This window comes from Stegodyphus dumicola, chromosome 8 (assembly GCF_044657685.1).
Source record: "Stegodyphus dumicola isolate Sdum_Otavi_A_Nest chromosome 8, ASM4465768v1".
In the NCBI taxonomy this organism is placed as follows: domain Eukaryota; kingdom Metazoa; phylum Arthropoda; class Arachnida; order Araneae; family Eresidae; genus Stegodyphus; species Stegodyphus dumicola.
This window is the reverse complement of record NC_140775.1, coordinates 129,839,450-129,862,468: the sequence shown is the minus strand read 5'-3', so window position 1 is coordinate 129,862,468 and position 23,019 is coordinate 129,839,450. Positions and strand designations below refer to the sequence as shown.

Below are 23,019 nucleotides of genomic sequence, written 5' to 3'. Positions count from 1 at the left end.
CTTTGTGCACACTGGTTAATATGTGGCATGCAGTGGCACTTAATGCTCATCGGAGAACTAAAAGTTTATAGACACATATTCTCACACACGAAACAGAAGTCAGTTGCACCGTCGACCAAACGATTTTAGTTTTCTTTTATATGCAATCCAGAGAAAAACCAAGCACTTTCAGATGCCAAAAATGACTTGTATTAAGCAAAGTTACCTAAAAATTGCAAGAATATTTAAGAAATAAATATAAATATGTTTACCAGAGTACGGGGGGTAGAGTATGCAAAGGAAACGCATACAGAATTGTATAGTGCTCTATTTTATTCACAAAAATTGTTATTCAAAGCTAATTTTGAAGCAACTCCTATTTTTTGAAGCATACATCCCTCACTTTTTTGAAAGCAGCAATTATCTTAAAATGCACTTTTGCAAATATGTTATAAAAAGTACTTTAAATTTATAATTCTGTAACACAATTTATTCCTTACTGATCACATGAATTGAGGATTTTAATAACGATCATATCAATATATTAAAATTGTGTTCGTACACATTTCTGCACACGGAAATTTAGTTATTTTAAGCACCAATAATTAAAAAAATTAAGGACCTATGAGCAAATGGAAACTGAATAAATTCAACTAAAAATATATCTATGCCTGAACTTCACTTTTTAATACCATCTTAAAAATAAAAGACATCCATGAGCAGGATAACTTAATTAACATATGTTAATACGTTTGAGAATAAAATAAATATGAAATTTATCAAGTAGCATTAAATATTTTACACTTATACTAAATAACTGGACATATTTGAAAGAAGATAAGTGATGTTTTAGTTATGTTTTACAAACAATTTTTTTATGTCTCATTTTGTCACATACTTGCTCAGTCTAGAGGTTTAGTAAATAGTAAGTAGATTTTATGTCAAGCAGCATAGGTTAAAATGAGCACTAAAATCATAATCAGCATGATTCATAACAAAAAATTGAATGTTGTCACCACGGCTGCTTGCCTAGAGAGCAACCTGCTGATTAGAACAAACTTGAAAGGCCTGATGTAGGCACGATTGGCAAGTGCTGAAAGTTAGTCAGGCTCTGTTTGATGCAGTTAGTGTCGTAGCTTCATGTAGTTCCAGGAGTTGTAAACCCAGAACTTTAAGGTTCCAATACGCCATTAAAGTACCAGAGGTGATAAGTTGTTTTGTATTACTTTAAGTCTCAGGAGATGCATAGAATAAGTTTTACTTTAATTTTTACATTTTATCTTGTGACCACAGTGAGTATTAATGAAATGCAATAACTCACTTTAATATGTAGATAATTTTTAAGGGTAAGCAGTTAAGTTATAAATAATTAAATTAGGTAGTTTGATAACCTTAGTCATTATGGATTTACATGATCACTATTAAATCTTATTTTTCAACAATATTTGTTAAAAAGCTAATAAAATTTCACAGTTTAAAATATATATAATTTGTGACACAGATTCTTAAACGATATTACGATAATTACACATTAAAAGCTACAAAACATTTATGTTTTATAACAACAACACTCAAAATATTTATCTGTCATTTTAATTTGAAGCCTTTCCAGACATTTTGGCTAGTTAATATCGATTTCCTTCTTTCTAAGCATCTTTTCTAACACTTGGAGATTTGTCTCACTATGCAAACCAATGCTCTCGCTAGTTTCTGCGTGCTTTATCTCCTAACTTGTCAACCTCTCCACAATGTATCGAAAAGGGTTTAATTGATCTGGTAAAAGTTAAATAGTTCCAACCTCCGGCACACGTGAAGCATATTATCACTATGTATGAAATTAACTACAATATCAGACAAAGGTTTAAATAAGCCTCTTATTTAAAAAGAACTTAGAAGATAAAGGCGTGTTCTGATGCTAACAAAATTAATTACAGCTCAGGGTGACGTAATTAAACAAGAGTAGTCAAATTCAAACTAATAATGTGGACTAGTGCTCAGATTATACAATTTAATTTTAATTTAATCTGGCTCAATAACTCTATCATGTGAAAAAATAGTAACGGGAAATTATAGTAAAAGGCTGAAATAAACAAATGGGTAATTTACATATTAATAACTGCACATATCTTTGAACAATAATTTTCTTTATGTATTCAGTTTCTTCAACATGTTTCCTTCTCATTTTAGAATTTAAGATTTCTGTTATTGTAAAAAAACATTAAATGCATTTAGAATATATAGAAAAAGCGGCTAATTTTATTTCTTTAGTAATATGAACATTCAGAAACAATATGAAATATATAGTCAAAAGTCTTTAATCCAGACCTCAAAGCTGCAAACTTTATGCGCATGCGTCAACGCATAATGCGTTAACCCATATGCATAATACCTTTACGCATGCACGTTTAATGTATAACGGACAGTATAAGCTAAGCTAAAATTATCTGATTATCTACTTCAGTTAATGTTGCATATTGCATTGTTCCTTAAATCTTCTGATTAAATCCGCCTTATTATTTTTTGCAGACTGTTAGAGCAATTTTATAAAAGTAAGCTTGAACTTTCGATTAGAATTTCTGATTCTGGAGCTACCAAAGGATCTACAAAGCGAAAGCACGTTTCGATGTGCATCAAACAAAAAGTGGAGTTGCTGCAAAAAATGGATAAAGGCATATCCTTTGATTCTACAACCATTGTGAAATATGTTTATCAATTTCACGCTGCTTTGCGGGGGGAGGGGGGGGACACTGGAGAACAAAATTCAGAAAACAAAATTCAGAAATGGCAAAACGTTTAGCATTTAGAGCAGGCATTGGAAGCAGAATTTAGGATTCACAGAGATGGCATCAGGTGGGAAAATGCCTAGTGCCAGCTATGTGTACGATTTCAACTCTTTCAAAGTGCTTCTATTATGCAGGCAATTTTGTCTGATTTATCAGGAGATAAATAAGAGAAAATTGTATGCATAATAATCTTTGTGACTTTCATTCATTCAGTGATTGCTTTCAATGATTTTCATTGATTGTAAATTAAATAAAATCAATTTATCTTTAGACCCTCTTTTAGGATGAGATCTGCCAAAAAGCATTTAAATATCAGTAAAGCTCACGTTACTTCTAAATTGAATCAAAACATCAGTTACATTTTATAAAATTTCAGCCAGTTTTATTTGCTGAAATTCTTATACTCCTCAAGAGATAAAGGGAATTTAGACAAGTTGATAAAAAAATACCTTTAGAAAAGGTTGTTATTTTGTCTGTAATAAGGTGTATGTCAACTTACTATTAAATGTATGAAAATTAGGATTGGATTACGGAAAAGCACGCAAACGCTATCTGCTTAAGGGGATGGATGCTTTCGTGTAAACCTTTTGAAGAGAAAATTGCTTGCATTTACGTTCCTGGTGGAAAATTCCATATGCAATCAACCCGTTCTTCAGTATTGATTGGATTAATTTTGTTCGCTTACTGAATTACATCAAAGCACACAATTACTTGTATAAGGGGAGTTATGCCTTCGCGGAGGACTTTCTAAGAGAAGTTGGCTTGCATTTACGTTACACAAAAACCGTGAATCCAACTATTTATCCGGGATTCAAACCCAAGCGAGCTACAAGTGTTCAGCCACCTTTACCGCTCTACTGAAGAGCCCGTAAAAATATTGATAAAGGAAAAGTATTGAAATAACCGGTTTAATTTACTAACCTATATTTCTCAATCGACAGTACATAAATTACGCATATGAGGGGGATTATTTGTGAATAAATAAACTGTATTTCACTTTTCTCCACTATTTCATATTACGATGGAATAATTGCATTTCAAAGTTATTTCTCATGAATTAATTTTGCTCTTCATAATTTTTGATATTTTCAAAGAGAAAATTCCACACTTTAAATAAAAAAAATACACAAGAAGATACTTTATGCAAAATTTGGCGTAAACGGTTTTTTTAATTTTGCTTTGAAAATATTCCAGGGTAATCGTTTTCATTACTGGAAGAAATATGAAAAACAGATTTACTACATTTTGTCAACACCTAGTATTTCCTTATTCTTTTGAAAACGTGAAAGATTACTCTTTCTAAAATAAATTAGAAAATATATTATGTGCAAATAGAATATTCGTTGAAAATGAAATAGACTTCAACTTTTGGATATAACGATGGATTTAGACGAAATTTCTACCTATGAAAAGAAATTGACGTATAATTAATTCTTCATGAACATTTAAAACTGTTCTCAAAATTCTTTTGATGATTGCATGTATAGGTCACGGATTTTTTTCTCTGCTAACATAAACAAAAGCCAATTTTACAAAGAAAAATTCTCGTTAAAGATATACCTTCTTTGCCTGATAGTCCAATGTAATATTTGTTAAAGTTAAATGAGTAAACGCAACCAATGTATCTCGGATTTTGATTTTTATATTATAATAACAAAATTATCGAAAAAAGCAGATTTAAATCTCTGATGAAAGCAAAATAATCATCGAAAAAATTCCAAATCTAGCAACCCCTCTACTATGGGACGAAAGCGTCTGACAAACATGTAAATTTTACTTCATCCATGGAGGGGAACTAACGACTTTTCTCATTAGGAAAATGTCAAAGAGGGGGCAAAACTGTTTCGGATCGCGCCGGTCTGAAGGCTATATTATGAGAATTTCGGCCCGGTTTTAGAAGGTTAAAACTTTCTGTGCATGCGCATAGGTGTTTACGTGTGCGCGCAAGTGCAGAATACGTTTTTGCGTGCGCGTTTAATGTATAACGGACAATATAAGCTAAAATTACCTAATTATCTATTTCAGTAGATGTTGATGATTGAGTTGTTCCTTAATCTTCACATTGGATCCGATTTATTATTTTTTGCAGACTGTAAGAGCAATTTTATAAAAGTAAGCTTGAACTTTCGATTATGTCAAATAGAATTTCCGATGCTGGAGCTCCCGAAGGATCAACGAAACGAAAGTATGTTTCGATGTCCATCAAACAAAAAGTGGAATTGCTGCAAAAAATGGATAAAGGCATATCCTTTGTTTATCTAACCGTTCCGAAATCTGTTTATCAATTTCACGCTGCTCTGCGCGGGGGGAGGGGATGTCGTGGCGTGCAATGAACTGGAAGTTCATCTGTCAGCACTGTCGTTATCTTCAGGGCTGATGTTTTTATTTTATTCGGCTTATAATTCCTTACTAAATGTGGTATTTCATCTATGTACTCTGTCTTTGATATGTTTTAAATCAAATTCCTCGTCATTATAAAAATCACGAATACAAATCAAATAGTTTTCTGGTTGCAATTTTCTAATTTCGACTATGCATAATGTATGCTTTACGCATGCGCGCGTTAAAAGAAATTTTTAACAAAGTAAACAAATAAATATTAAGCTTTTTTTGTAAGTTTTGATACCTTTAGATCATGCTCATTATTTTATAAAGTACGGTTTCATATTTTTAATTTTATAATTTCTGCATGCCATCTTACCAGATTTAAACTGATGATCTATAATCCGGAAAAATCGATAATCCAAAATCGCCTAAGTCCCGACGAGTCCGGATTAAAGACTTTTGACTGCATTATATTTTTATTGTTCTTCCAGATGCTCTCCCAAAATAAGAAATTCATTGCAAACTTTCTGTAAAATACATCCATTACATGTTGATACCATGGAGACATTTTTCATTTTGTCACATATTTCTCGAATCTTCTAGAATCGTAGGTCTATAAATTTTACCTTCAAATCCTTCTAAACTTTCCAAACTGCAATGTCTAAAATCCTAAAGAAAAATTATCTCTACCATTTCTGTAACAGCCAAAAGCCAGAAATATTTTGGGAAAAAAAAAAAAGAAAAAAAAAAAAGAGGGGAAAAAGCATAAAATTAATTTTGTAGAGAAACTGATGCACATTCTGAGACAATTACATGGGAAAAACTCTACTATGAAAAAAATTAAAAACAAGACTTTTTAATTAATTACATAGCTAATTTTGCTTTATAGCATTACACCTTGTTTATTATTCAGATTCAAAATATTGTATAAGTTGCCAAAATGAAACTTTATAATATGACAGTGAAAAAAAAGTTTTATGTTAATGATTTTTAATATAATTTCAATATATTACCATTATTTTAATGAAATTTATCAATGTTAGGATGTTTCGCCAAAATGTTGAAACAAATTTAGAACCGTTTAATAAAAGAATTCACATCCCCAAAAGCGAAAACTTGTTTAAGAGCTCTTTTTATGAATTTTGAAATGCTTATGTTTCACTTCTTGCTTAGAAACTCGAGTATCCCATCATTTATATTAGAAATAAAAACAAATTATAACTCATGAACCCATTGAAAAAATAGCCACATATATATGGCAGTGAATCACCAAAAATATTCCTCCAAAATGTTAATTCACACTTAAAATGACAGTCGTAAAAACAGACAGAAATTACAGATGATTAAAATTAAGGACCTTCTGCTGATTTTGGCCAAAATTAAGGACTTTTAAGGACCAAAAATCGATTCCAAAAAATCTAAGGACTTTTAAGGACCATACGAATCCTGATTTTGCTTTATTATATAGTAGACTCCTGATTAACAGAGGTAATCCCAATGAATTCCACAGCTAATCAAAATCGCAATTAATATAACAGCCATTAAAATGGATGGAGGAAAGAATAATCCATAATAAACAGAAAAATAATATTGACAATTTGTTGTATTTTCAAGCAGTTTAATTTAAAGAATCAGTTCATTTGTATCACAAATTAGCATTCAAACTAAGAACACACAGAATATTGTCTTTACCTATATTACTCTCATATTTCAACAGAAATTAAGAGGAAAGAGAAGATTAAAAGCTGTACACTGAATTTATTATTATTTAGCAATTTACTTTTTATAGATAATTTGGTTGTGCTGATATATCCCAGATCATGCACAATTAAACTGCATACTGTTATGCACCAAAAAAAAAAAAGGCTAAACCACTGTCACACAATCTGCTATTATTGCTTTTATTCCATGTATTTCCTTCTCTTTTTTCAATTTCCCACACAAATTTTGTTTTATTGTGTTGGTTTGTGATAGTAATTTTCCTATCATTCTGCAATAAACTTTGTCTAAATCCAGTCAACACAAAACCGGTTCATTGGGGAAGTACTGCATATTACAATAGACGAAAATATGATAACAAAGAATACTACTTACAAATTACTTTCCAAGATTAGTCGAACTGAAGATCAAGCTTGAAGACTAAACCTTTAAAAAAAATTAATATTAGAATAAAATTTCAATGATGAACAAACAATAATTGGTTAAATTTCAAAATTATAAACACTCATTACAAAAGCAAGTTATCTCAAAAACTGTCTCATTTAACTGTCATTATTTAGCTCTAACTAAACAATATGCAAAATTGTAAATAAATTAATTCAACAAAAACCAATACTAATCAATGATTTATACACAGTTTATTACCTTTTGCAATTGTTTATCAAGCACTACAGGTTAAACTCCAACTTTATTCCTAAAAAAAAAATTACCAAGTTTAAAAACAGACTTAATGCAATTTCAGGGGGGATACATTATCAAAATGCGAGTAAAAATTTCAGAAATAATCAATGGCAATGTTACTTCCACCTTATGTATAAGCATATTAACTTTATGTACAATACTTGTGATATCTGAAAAGTACATCTAAGTTATTCAATCAGAACACGTGGCTAAAATTATAAGTAAAAATTGTATACATAAATATCTAACTTTTGTATTTTCACACATACGTTTTAACAGAAGCAACATTTCTTACAGTATTTACAAAGATCAGAAGCTGATGCAAAGTTGTATTTCATAAACATACATTTAATCACTAACATGCTTACAAAGTAAGATTCAGTAAGCATTAAAAAAATCATTTTTCCTGTTGGTATTTAAGCAATATTCATAAATTGATGTCATTTTTTAATGAAGAGGCAATGCACTTTTTTACTACTCAGCAGTTATGACAACGAAGTACATATGTAGGAAACAAAAGTACATTACTTGAAAAGTACTTAAAAATACATATACACATTTTTAGCCACATAGCTAAAAATCTGTCACAAAATATTGACATTAAAAAACTTTCTATAAAAAATGTATAGAGAAATAAAAATTAATTCTTCATAAAATCCTGTAAAACGAAGACAAGACAGCATATTGCTAAATCACATTTATATGCAATAACAATGTATATAAAGCTATGCTTATTTATATGCAGCTACACCTAAAATAAAGAAATATATATCCAATATATACGAGTTAAAAGTGCTGACTACCAATCAAAACTAAATCCAAGGCCTCAAAACAGGCAACATGATGTCTACATAAACAGCCACAAAAACTAATACATTAGTCATGAAAACTTGGTATGGTGGGTTTAGAACACCCAATATGAATTCCTCTTCAAGAACCAGATTTTTAGCCTGGTTTCATATCATCTAATTGCAGATCAAAAGAACTTGGTCTAAAGTGAAAACAATGCTTGTGAAGTGAGGATCCTTTGTAGGTTTTGTGAAAGCACTGAGCTTACACTAAAGGCCTACTCTGCTTCTTGACAAAAGCCAAACTGGAAATAGCTCACATGTTGCACAAGTGGTTCAAGCTAAAAAAATTAAAAAATAACATAACTTTTCTAATTTGTTATAACAAATAAGTTTCTGCCAATACCAATACAAAATAATCATTTCTATGAAATTCAAATGCATAGGCATTTACCTTGGAAAAATTACAGCCTATTTGGAATATTGAAAATATTAACTATAAGAATATTTATAAATACCAAAAATCTATTTTATACATTAAAAATGTCCATAAATTTATATTTTCACAACTGAATGATAGCTTGAAATACATTTTGGAACATAAATTACGGCAAGAAAAAGCAATAACAGAAATGTAAATAACTAACATTCTTGATAATTCTGCAATACATGAAAAATCAGTGCATAATAAAAAATACAGATATTTCAAATTTTATTTTAAATTTTCGAGTATTTTTAAACACTAATACAGAAATTAACATAAAAAGATTACCAATTCACACTGAATTACAAATATATATATTGTAAGGTTTATTTTAATTTTTAGTTAAAAGTTACTTTCCTATTTCCTGAATTTCAGCTTACAACTTTCGGCCAGAACAAATTTTCAGAATCCTGTTTGAATGCATATGAGAAGTATTTAACTGTGAGGTTTTCTGACTTCGTTACAGAGCCAGAGATTCTGACTAGCGCACATTCACCTTTTTAGGCTACTCTCACTCTAAGTTATTACACTCGGCCATACTTTAGACCCTTGATAGCTTTATGTAGCTCTGTTAGAATCTTGACAGCTTCAACTATCTTTTTAATGAAATTAGTTTTATTGATTATTATTCTTGAGTTCAAGCCCAAGTGGAGGCTTCACTGTAACTCCAAGGAGTTGTCTGTTTAACTTTATTTTGAATAATAAAGGGTAATTAACCCTTAGTACGTTTAAGTTTTTATCTCTCTGAACTAAGCGATTATTCGCTTACCTGTTGTAAAACACAGGAATCTTACAATATATATACATATATAAGTAGTACTTGTGACTGCGGACTGAGAAAACAGACTAAGACAAACTTGCCAAATTTCCAACAACCATTCTGGCAGAAGTTCGAAGGAATGGATCTTTTTGGTTACACAATCAAGATAATTACAGATACAGTATAACTTAAATAGGGCCCAAAACTACGATTACCACTCAATTTAATTCACTAAAAAATTGTGTCAATCATTCTGTGGCATTTAAAATAACAACAAAACAGTAATGTCCATGAACTCAACATCATACAACTTCCCTTATATACAAAACAGTTTTCAATTCACTTCATTAAAAAAAGCTTCTACTGATGACTATTGTTCCCTTATGCCTGTTTTAACTCGAAGCTATATTCAGACAGCTATATATGTAAAAGCATCTCATATAATTGTTCGAATCAACAGCAATCTTATTACTTTCTCCATACAAAAGATGTTAATTCTTTCAACCAGATCATTGGGACTGGAAAGGCATGGATGTGAATGCAGGCACTTAGAATACTGGTGAGCCAACTCTCCCCATGCAGCTTGTGGTAAGAGTAGAGAAGAGTTAAAGATCCCTAGTACCATCTAGACGCATTCTCCATTGAAGGAAAATCTGCACTTATGCGGTAGGACTATACCTGTACAATCGGTAGTGAAATTCCAATATTGTACCCTACTTCTACCTGTACACATCAATTTAGAACAGAGATAGTCCAACCTGGTGGATTAAAGCTTTCATGGTAAACAGTAGAAAGCTTTGTCCAATGATTAAGGTCAAGGAAAACTGAAACAGTCACACATACACAGATGTGTGTATATATATAAATATTTACAAAACAATTCTTTTGTAAACAAAATATAAACATGCCTAGTATTTCCATATATATATATAAGAAAGATAAGATAAAAAAATATGAAAGCAAACTTCTGAATTTAATTCACTATAATTTCTTATTTTTATTTCATTTGGAAACTTCACCTCTCTGTCTTAGAACTATAAGTCTAAACTGCGCCATTCATGAGAGGAATGTGCATGATGCAGATATCTCTTGCCCAATCAAAGTAATTTTTAAACCAAAACCTTTTTGCATTCAAGTCAATCAGATATCTTAACAGCTACAAATTTGGGAAATATTTGTTTTGACACATTGAAGAAGATAGGTATTATATGCAATACCAGTTTAATAAGGGCAGGGTGTTATCACTCAAACTTAGTTTCGTATGGGAGAGTGGGATATAATGCAGTTAAATTTGCGAAAATAAGCATGGCACTCTTAAAATAGGTTTTATGCATCGTGTATGGTAACCCTTGTCTCAAAAGAAGAAATACACATGTAGCTATTGGTTGCAGATAAACTTACTTCCAGTGAGTTTATAATGCAGCAAATCAATACTGAATGAATCAATGAGGCCTACTGCTGGAACACCCTGCCACAAAGCATCGAAAAGAGAAGACCAAGAATGTTTAATATTTTGATGAAAACTACAGAAAGAAGTTACTTCCAGTAATACACCCCAGGATTATGAATATTTAGTGCCATAAAATCTTACTTTACAAAGATACCCTTGAATATACTTTATAAATATACCCTTGAATAACATTGTTGCATGCACTATTGATGGGAATAACATCAATGGTAGGCCTTTATCATGGATTGTTTATTTGAAGGAAGAAATGTCATTGCATGGTGCTTATGAGCAACATCTTGAAATAAAATATTTAAAAAGATCTACATTAATCATAGTTTTTTGGTTTATTCCATTTGATTATGGCAGAGCACATGAGAGTTGTCTGCCTAAGAAGAAGGATGCTTTGTAGATGACAGGACAACTGGTTCGGATACACATCACACAGAGGGAAATTCACGAAAATGCCCATGAAACTAGCCCATTCACTGGGATTTAAATCCTAAGCCAAACTACCAATACATGCAGTTTTTGAGGGCATTAATTAGATCAATCTTTGTGAAGAATTTAAAAAATAAAGAATAATACTTTTCATTAAACACTCATTTTTAGGAGATTTAATGAAAATTTGCAGATTCAAGGAGACAATAAAACTTATCAGTTGTAAAAATATTATCATTATTTATCTATAGACTTGATCTTTCCTACCAATGAGAAGACCAGATAAAAAATCTTAATATAGCCGCCAATAAGCTTTATGCAAACATCTATGATTGTTTGTCTAAGTTCTACGAGTTCCTGAAGAGTGAATGAAAAAATGACACAATCTATAATAATAACAATAATACTTGCATGCTCTTTCCTTAATATTTTTAATAATCGTTATGACAAGGCCATATATTTCAGAAACTGAATAATTCATCAAAAACACTTTTTTCTGTGTACTTCTAAATTTACAAAAGTTATGATTTGAGGTGATGCCAAGCCATATCCCATTATTTTATATTACACTACTTGGCACCTGGCACTTTTATATTACACCCCATATTCTTTTCACATTTTGGGTGTGAACACCCACTGCTGGGTCTACATAACTGTACTTGTACTTTACAGTAAAATGACAGTAACCACCCTCCATTACATATCCCTTCTGCAGCTTGAATAGATCGTTCATCCACCTCACACATATTGAATAATTTTCTCCAGAAGTGTACCAGCATCTCTATTCAAAATCTGAATGATAAAGCACTCGTTATTCCTCAGTCACATTCCTCCAAATATTCGCTGTTGTCGGAATACTCTGCGGCTGTTCTTAAGCTGGATGATTATAGTTTTTATTGGCCCACTGAAACAAGATTTCAGTTAGATTCAGAGATTAGGGGACATCTGTCTGTCCCCCAATCTCTGCATTAGATTTAGGGAGCACACTTCCCACCTGTAATTGTTCTGATCAATTGCAGGACTTTTGAAGTTATTTGTGACACCCTTTGATGGGCGTCCTCCTCTGCCCAAGAAAACATAAATCTAATTGCAGTGATGAAGCTAATTATGGAGCCAGCATTAATTTCTAACATGGAAGACTTACTTCGTTTTACAATTTTTAGCATGGGAGCTCCAAATGATTTTGTCGTTATTACAATTTAATGCTGTGGCCATTTGACCTCTTTTATGAAACAAATGATATACCTTACCTCTTTATTTTGCGAACTAGACCTTTGGGCCACATATTTCCCCACCGGAAAAAAGCATATATATATATATATATATATATATATATATATCTAAAAAAACAAACGAATTCAAAAATCTTAGCCAAAATTAAACATAATACCATACTGCGAGATCGAAAATGTAAAAGCATGCTAATCACGCATGGCAAGTACAAGAATATGCAACAAGATTTCTCGGTTGATCAGCAATCTACTCTCAGGAGCAGATATAATTAGAAAGTATCAATCCTTTTATTGCATGTGATGCTGACAGATACCATTTGCCAAGAACTATTAGAATGCAAATATGGTGAAGGAAATAAATATAATTTTAATAACGTCGGATATAAAAATATTTGGATAAACAAACAAAAAAGAGAGAGAGAGCTTTTGTTATATCCAAACAAGAGGAAAATTAAATTTAATTTACTGATATCTTCCTCTACCTCATACTTTGAAGAATCAAGCTTTAGTGCTATTAATCATAATTACACTCTGTTGCAATATAATATATGCACCCAGAAAAAAAAAAAATGACCCACAGCTATGAAATGTGGCATGCAAATGTGGTTTGATAAATTGTATAAATGATTAAACTTGCAGCACCAATCAGCACTGTCGTGTGACACAATGTGCGTCTGAAGTTCGCAGTTGGTAGAATGCAAAAAAAAAAAGCAGGTGAGGAAAGTGACGAGCATTTACAACCTAGTTGACATCTTGGATATGTTACCGTGAAAGACCGAAATTGGAGAATGTCGACTTGCACCGGAGAATATCAACATTCACCAAATACGTCGGTGAAAGACCGAATATTTTACTACATTCTTGTATATTCGGACCCTCACCGGTGTACTGTCGACAATCACTGATAATGCTCTGGTGAAAGTCGAAAAGAGAGATCATAAAGTGCCATAATAGTTCAAGTTGTTGCAATAAATAAGATTTGAATCATATAATTTAGTAAGTTTTTTATTACTGTTATTTTATCTTCTCATTTAGAACGTACTGTATAATTAAGTAAAATTTTAACTTCAATTATTTTCCTTTCTCATTTTGAATGTATTGTGTGTTTTAGGTTCTCATGTTCTTATTTCAAGTCTCAAGAGAGTTTATTCGCGACTGAATTACGAAGAAGAAAATATAATATAGTTATATGTTCAACTTTCACCATTAGTACATGGTGAATGTCGACATTGACCGGTGTAAGTCAGAAATAAGAGTAAGAGTATTTGGAAAATATTTCGGACATACACCAAGAGACTATGTGAATGTTGACATTCACCGGTAAAAGTCGACATTCTCCAGATTTCGGTGTTTCACCGTAACAGATACATAATGTAACAAATGCCTTTAAAACACACTTGACGGTGTTGCAGTCGTCAGGCTTTAGCTGGGCTTGCATTGTAGGGCTTAAAGGCCAGTTGCTGAAATTGGCAAATCGACCAGCATATTGGTCGAATGATATGGTCATTGTCCGCTGTTAGAACCAGAGACCTAGTTGAAGCCATAGTCAGCTGCTGTAGTGGCTCAGGATGTTTCTGAGCCACCAATATGCGAGATGACTACACAATTAGAACAGCTGTTGTGTTCGCACCAAAAGTTATGACATCAACGATTCAACACCATTTGCCAACTTGCAGGGATATGCAGGAATACAATCTGACTACGCATCTGCTCGGGTGATGCGGAACTCGGATATCGACATCCATTAAAGCCCATGCCATAAGCAAGTCATCTTGCATGATGCCACTCTCACTCAAGATAGACAGTGTCTAATTGGAGAAATGTAATATTCAGAGATGAATCATGCTTTTCTCACAATTCTGATGACTAGCATATGCTTCTGGAGACAGAGAGATGAGAGGTCCAACATAACCCAGCAGTGCATCAGCTGGGATAGCCTTTCACGATTAACTGTGCATTGACTGCTCGCAGGTCATCCAGGTTCTGTTTTCCAGCAGTAGGACAACACTCGGCCACATAAAGCACAACTTCCCAACATTGTCTTTGACGTGTTAATGTCCTCGGTTGGCCTGCCTGGTCTATAGTCATTTTACCGATCCAAAATGTTAGGCAGGTAAATTTACCTGTATAGAAATATGTCCCAACTCACTGGCCAGTTCCTCTGCTTGTGATATTACTATCTACTGCAGGGGAAACAGTGGCAAAAACAGACTCCATGGCCAACCGAGTATTCGCTTGTATAGCAGCCAAGGATGGATTTACCACCTACTGATTTTTCTATTAGCAAGTTTTTTCGCCCAGGTTTTAGATCATTTATTTATTTACTACTGTTATTGCTACTGCTGAATTTTGTAGTTGTGGCCTGATTCTTCCTGCCTACAGGTATTTTTCTGCATCAGAGTTTATGACCAAAAATAAAACTGTCTTGATACTTCCAAATCTTAGTTTATTCCTTATGAAAGTTGAGACAAGCACCAATTATTTAGTCTCGTGGCATCAACCCCAAGGATTCCATTAATACTTAAAAATTGTTTATATTTAATTTTGATTTGCTTCCATTTATGGGAGTTTTTTGTTACTTTTTAATAAGCTGTTTATTATAAATATATGCACAGTATAAATAGATAAACTGAACTATATTTCGTTTACCAAACCTCCACTCAAAAATTTAGTTACTTCAGAACCAGTTGTATTCCCCCTGGTTTAGAATCAACAAATTACATAAACTTATTTAAATGATTATATGATTGTCACCACTTTTCATATTGTTGTATTAAGACTGTTTTTTAATTTAAAACTTCTTATCATACCCATTAACCAGAAACTTTGTTTATGATAGAATTCCACAAATTTGAAGATTCCAATGATTGCTATTCCATAAAAGGCATATTTAAAATTTCATTATTTTTTCCTCTAAAAAAGCAACAGAAAAAACTTACAAATTTTCTTTACAAAAACTAAACTGGCTTATGAAAGATTAATCAGGGTCACATAAAACCAAAGCTAAGATATTACAGATATGCTATGGTCACGCTTATCGATTGTTGGCAAGTTTGATTCTCAAAAATGATCGATTTTAAAATATGCAGGTACTCTTCACACATGCTTTCGAAAGAACTCGCAAAATCAATATTAACTGAAGAATAAAAATTCCTTCCACTTGGCACTACCATTTTCTTGAGCACGAAAAAGTTAAGATTTAAACTAATCATCTGCTATTTAGAGCAGAAATCACTATATTATGCTAAAATTATCTACTACTACAATCAATCTTCAAAACATGTATTACATATAAGGAAAAATTATTCCAAAGCATTAATTTAAGAATGGCATATCACAATAAAACAAACTGCACAATTTATATGTATGTGGGAAAAAAAACTAAATCTTCAGCTTCCTGAGATTTACAGTATATACTAAATGAATGTTTTGACTTTTCAATTATTCCCACCTCCACCAAAATGCGCCAAACTCATTGCCAACTTCAGAGAATATTTGCAACTTCATTGCCAACTTTGAAGAGAATTGGTCATTTCGGTATTTGGACATATATTTCAATGATGCATACAAAACCAGACATGCATACTTCATGTTTTTGTTAAGCTGTGGTTCTACACATGCAGACAAAAAAAAAAAAAAAAAAAAAAAATTACAGAACAACACAAGCTCAGTTCCAAAATCTTAAAATGAGAAGGAAAAGAGATGCATATCTAAGCGAGCCACATAACATCAGAGATTATGACAAAGATGATTAAAACTGCAGCATGCAGTTCACTAAAGTACTAAATCTTCATATGAAATTCACTCTACCGTCCACTGGCAAAAATGTCTAGAGAAGTGGAAAACAATTTGAAATGTGTATACCTGAATTCCCATATACATTTTTGATACATGGTATAATGCTTCATCAATGCATTTTTGTGGTGTTATGACAGTTCAGGCTATCAGAAAATACATTATTGCTGCATAACTGAAGGAGCAAAGAATTTTGCATTTATGGTTTTTGCAGACATTTGTTTTCTAATTTTGAACTTTTTTGCTATATTTTTATGGTTTGCTGAATTTCTTTATCATGGCACTTATTACTTTCATTTTATATGACAACAACCAAAATTAAGTTTTTCTCTTATTTTCTAAAACCCTTTCGTAAGCAAATAACCATAAAAATATAGTAAAATAAATTAATCATTTAACTACATGTAATAAATGCTATACAAATACAGCACTTTATAAATAAATCTAAAGAGCAGTATCACTCAAAGGATTCATGTTAAAAGTATTTGGAAAAATTTCAACACAGCAATTTTATATATTAATGCCAGCAAGCTATCATTCAAATTGCAAAACTTGTTAGACAGAAATAAGGTGAATCTTACCTTTTAAAAATCCTAGATTCTTGTCATAATCCATTTGTGCTCCAGCGACAGCAAACGCCGACAGAGCAGCATTGCACATGTGTCATTATCTAATATGTATATACCATAAAAAATAACCAAGCTAAATTTGAAATTATTTCCTTAAATTCTATAAGAACCACAGAAATGTGCATTAAAACGAAGTGGAATAACTACACATGAGTATTCTTAATTTAAGACTGACTTAAAATAATACAAAGATTTGACAGGGTAGCTTTATTTTCCATATAATATGCAAAAATATCATGTAGAATATATAAATAATTAAGCAGATCTCATTTGTACATAATTCTTTATTATATGCAAAACAGCATGAGAAAAATCTTATATTACAAGAATCTGATTTTCAAGTTTTACAAGAAAATATTCTGATAAACAAACTTATAATGCTACAGTACAGAAGTTAAGTTCTTAAGAAAACAGAAATCATGTTCTGTATAATATTCTCTTTAATAAATTAGTAAATCCATGTACAATGAATGCACTTTAAAAAGTATAAATAATACAAATGCATATTCACACACTGATATAAAATTTTTATTACATTCATACCCAAAATACTAGCTAATATAGCACTGTGAAGAGCTGTTATCAATTAAGCGGAAAGCCGTGTAAACAGCTATATAGCAATATAAAAAACTTGTTTATTGTCATTAAACAGCTATATAGCAATATAAAAAACTTGTTTATTGCCGTTAAACAGCTATATATAGCAGTATAAAAAAAACTTGTTTATTGCCGTTAAACAGCTATATAGCAATATAAAAAAACTTGTTTATTGCTGTTAAACATCTATATAGCAATATAAAAAACTTGTTTATTGCCGTTAAACAGCTATATAGCAGTATAAAAAACTTGTTTATTGCCGTTAAACAGCTATATAGCAATATAAAAAAACTTGTTTATTGCCGTTAAACAGCTATATAGCAATATAAAAAAACTTGTTTATTGCCGTTAAACAGCTTCCAGGTACAATATAAAGCTATTAATATATAGCAACATAACAAAACTCTTGTTTGTAAGTATAAAGTAACACCAAAAGCTGCTTAATTTGCTTCCACAGAACCAATGAAATGCAATCTATGAAAAGGACACACTACTTACAAAACGATAAGCAACTTATCAATGTGTAAAGAATACTTTGTATTTCAATAGCATAAAAGAATTTGTATCCACAATTGCAGAATTTACAGTTTAATTCAAAACAAATCTGGATGGCTGTTCATACTGTCATTTGATTATGACTGTAAATTAAAACATACAACATACAAACTACTTTTCATACAACTTGCATGAGATATCTGTCACATTCTACATGGTTGCAGCACCTTTATATTTCTTTTTTACATTAAACAGTAGATTTAATGAACATATCAAATTTATTACCAGCTTTGTAAACAAAATTCTGTAAATGCATTTTGCCTTAATTAGATACTATAATCAGCCTCTACTATATTCTTTGCAATATTATGATCATATAAAACAAAACTTAACTTCTGCACTACAGTATAAATGAATATCTCAAACCTTAATATGACAAATTCAAATCTGGGCAAATAAAAATTACCAATTAAAATTTTGAATTTAATCTGAGTGATGTTCTCACAATGCAAATAAAATTGGTCTATAGCTATTTGATAAATATACACCATCTCTCATATAGGAAGTATCAAGCATCAGCATGCCTGCTGATTGCTATGACCGAATGAGACATAAATGTTTGAATTACATGCATTATTGCCAGCAATGAAATTTTAAACATAAAAATATGATGGCTTTCTAAAAGTCTAAAAAATCCATCATTTACAAAAATTATTGATAAAACATTTCATATGAAATAAAAATATGCAACTTAGGCTCATAATAAATTAATATGCATTTAAAATATTTTATCACATTTAGGAATAATTTGTAATACAAACTAAATGCAATGTACATCATCAATCAATAAGTAAAAAAGCACTCTTCCTTCTTCCATACACAAAGAGATCCACCAAAAAGTTTTAGTGTGTTATTATATAAAAAGAAATTTTGGCACACTCGAATTTCTGATCGTGGAGCTTCATCAGCTTTAAGCATAATTTTAATACTGACGTGAAGATCTTTTATTAGTTAAACTGATACACAGGTGCAATAAAATCTCTTAACCAGCACCCAAATAATTAGCAATATAACTTCTGATGCTATAAAATTTGGTTATGTGCTAAAAACATACAATGGGTAAATTTAAATGAGGAAAATATTCATGCTATGTTTCTGTCACCCAACATAACAAGCCTATCCCATCAATGGACAAAGGAATTATCTAGTATATAAAGATGAAGTACTGATCTTTTTTGTGCATTTTCCATAATTTCTAGAAACAATGAAAGATATCAGATTTACTTTCTCTTGCTCAGAAAGATGTTAAGAACATTACATCACTGCTGACGTAATTTGTGCTCTATGATCATATTTGCAGAAGATGACTCAAGTAAAGAAAAAAAAATTCTCCTGGTTGTAAAACACCTTTGGTGCTAGTGGCCAAAATCTTTGATTTAGCCTTATGTCAGAGAAAGAATTAGTGAAGAGAAGATGCAAATTAAATGAACACACAGTTTTCATCATATTTTCTCATGACAACAAAATACTTAGCTACATGCTAAAGAAAGAGGAGGAAGTTTATACCGTACAGGAAAGCAATTTACATGGAAGGAAGCTGAGAATTCCCTGCGTCGGTACTTCATATTATGAAGCTTAATTACCCAGCAAATTTTTAACATTACAGTGATAATTACATAAGCAAATAGACACTTAAAAGTTATACGCTATAACACTATAAAGTTTGTAACAATCGCATATTAATAAACAAGGTAGTTTTTTGAAGAAAATATTCTGGCAAATTCTCTCTTATTCTAGTGATAACTGTTTTATAAGGTATTTAGCATTAAAAAATAATTAATAAAAAAGCAGCTAATATTATTTACTACTGGGGAAAAAATAATTTCATTTTCAATACAATCAAGCTTGGGAAAAGTCTAAATTTGAGCAATAAAAATAAATACCCAAGGCTAGCATATATGGATATTGAATTTTAAACTATACACATTGATATTCATTTTAGAAGTAAAGCATGAAAATCTACATGCAATAGAAACATCAATTATGACAGCTCTGAATTATTCAAAAAGCACAACTGAATGGAAAACTAATTCACAGAAGTTTCAATATGAATATTGTACCCTCTCCCCCTCCCAAAAAAAACCGTGCTACACAAAAAATCCGCATTCCATACCAACATACCCTAAATGTCATCAAAATAAGTCACTTTAGCATGCCAAATGGCAAAAAACTGCCATACCTGCAACTATTTTGATGTTGAAATGACTAGTCTTATTGTGAGAAATAAGCATGAAACCCTTTTAAAAACTACCAGGTCATTTTTTTTTTGGAAAATTCAAAATGAGAGAATATACTCTACAAAGATACTTGTTTCACTAATATGTCATCACTTTATACAGCCACATATCATTCACTATTACGACGTATTTTTTTCATTTGTAAAAATTAGCTTTATGATAAAAAATGCACTAAAAATGGATATACTCGTTATATATACTTATTTTTATAAACATTTAATTCTATAAGAGATGCAAAGAGACTTTAAAAGGTATCTTGTACCATATAATTATGGCAAAATTTATAAACTCAAATGAATACAAGCTTTCAATTTTTTATTTAACCAAGACTGAATTAATACACAATAAATGCTTCAGATATCAGATGTTTTACTGCATTTCTGTATTCTTAGCAATTAGGGGTATAAATTACATGAATTATGAGTAGAATGCATGATAAAGATACTATGCAAATAAACTTGTAGGTTTTTCATAAGAGTGAGCAACATTAACATGAAGGCTGCTTCACATGCCAGCACAAATGGTTATACAGTACAAAGTCCGAAAACCGGACTTATTCCGGATTTGGGATTTTTCCGGTTATTAGATCATCAATTTAAATTTGGTAAGATGGCACTCAGAAATACAATTAAAAATATGAAATCATAATTTATGAAATAAAGAACAATTATGATCTAAGGGGTATCAAAATTTACAAAAAAGCTTAATATTTATATGTTTATTTTATTAAACATTTCTTTCGATGGAAGTTGTTTAAGTTGCTTCCACCAAAAATTCAAAATGTTTCTTTTTCTTATGTCATATACAGTTGACTTTCCAATGCCATACTCCTCGCCCAATTTTGAGACTGATATCCTCCATCCATTTTTTGCAGCAATTCCACAATTTGTTAAATAGACATCGAAACATGGTTTTGCTTTGTAGATGCTTTGACAGCTCCAGAATTGGAAAATCTTTTCGACATAATCGAAAGTTCAAGCTTAGTTTTTATAAAATTGCCGTAATGATAAGTCTTCAAAAAATAAGCTGGATCAAATCAGAAGATTAGGGAGCAGCACAGTCTGCTACATTAACTGAAATGCCTTAGAATCAGTAAAGAACTTAGAATCCTTAGGAATCAGCTCCTATTGCATACCGAATTAAGCCCGAATTGTATTAGTTTATTATTTACTATACCAACGCTTATTTCTTGCACATGCTTAAAACTAGTCCGAGTTCTGAATAGATAAACTCCAACATATATTAGGGCCGGCGCTAGATACCAACTGGTGCAGTCTTTACGGATCCTAAATTCTGCTACAAAATGCCTTTCTAAGTTCTAAATTTTCACCGCACCTGAACTTTGGATTCCAGTGCTTTCCCTAAATCATAAAACTTCCCATTCCCTAATTTTGCCGCTCAGACCAAGGCGTTTGGTTACGGAGTACCTTTGCAATAAATTGCACTTACCTCAACATCATTGTTAATGAAAATTGAAACAATTGAGAGAAAAGAAGCATTCGATAAAGGTGAAAGGAAAAGCTGTTAAGCTAAAGTCAAAAAATCGCTAATGAGTCATCACTGTTAGGACACAGGGAGAGTACAAGCAGTTGTCACAAGAGAACATTTAGCCTCCTGCTGTGACTTGACTGCAGGTAGCTTCTCCAAATTCCAAAAATTTTGATTTACTTAATTATGGCAAAGCACACTAGGGCTATCTGCCTAAGGGGAGAGATGCCATCGTGGAGGACGTTTTAAGGGAAACTGGCTCTCATACACGTTACACATGGGGAAAACCACGAAAACGCCCATGCAGCCAGCCTGTTCGCCGGATTCGAACCTTGGACGAACTACCAGTGTTCAGCGACTTTACCGCTCGGCCGCTGGTGGGCCTCCAAAAATTTTGTCTTTCCTAAATTCTGTGATCCGGTGCCATAGCACTATGTAATCTTTTGGCCTACGAGTTTCATTAACTCTTTTGCATTGAGGCTAAAATCTCTTTTCCCCAAACATCGAAAACGCCCGTGTCTACGAATTTCTCCTGGAATGCTTTTCCTTCACCCTATGACAAACTGAATACTACAAAAACCTACTTAAGTAAAGCAGGAACTTCTTTCTTGGATTCTTTCACCGTATGTGAAGTTTCCCCTTGGGACGGGATTGCAACTTCGGGCATCAAAAGCAAAACACTGACAGTAACCAAAGGAAAGGGAAGGTTTTAGTTGCTTCAAAAGAATGATTGACATGCCATTTAACAACACCTGAAAGCAATGTGCAGTAACATGATGGGGGGAAAGTACTAGATAGAAAGGTTCAGGCATTTGAGGCATCCAGCTGATGTCTGAATGCTCGGGCATTTGGGGTGGCTTTGATGCAGAAGAGTTAAAATCTATTTTTAGCACATGAAAAGAAAGTTTTGTTGAAATTTTCCTCGACATTTCTTACAGCATTTAAAAATCTATGATCATCGCCAAGTGTAATGTTAGCAAAAAGGTTGCCATACTATTGTTATTCAATTCCCAATATAAAAAAAGTTTAGATACCGCTACATGATTTATTACTGAAGCTGTCATGTATTGATAAACATG

The 23,019-nt window shown here is 31.8% G+C and overlaps 1 protein-coding gene across 2 annotated transcripts in view; it reads right to left on the bottom strand.

Annotated features, from left to right (window-relative positions):
• Positions 1-23,019, bottom strand: part of LOC118202975 (uncharacterized) — a 32,375-nt gene that overhangs the window by 8,146 nt on the left and 1,210 nt on the right. For both annotated transcript variants that reach the window (XM_085822421.1, XM_085822420.1), the window contains exons 2-4: positions 17,016-17,104; positions 7,452-7,500; positions 7,182-7,232 (exon numbers count right to left, since the gene is read on the bottom strand). The gene's annotated coding sequence lies outside the window, so the exon portion shown is untranslated. The remainder of the gene's footprint in view (positions 1-7,181; positions 7,233-7,451; positions 7,501-17,015; positions 17,105-23,019) is intronic.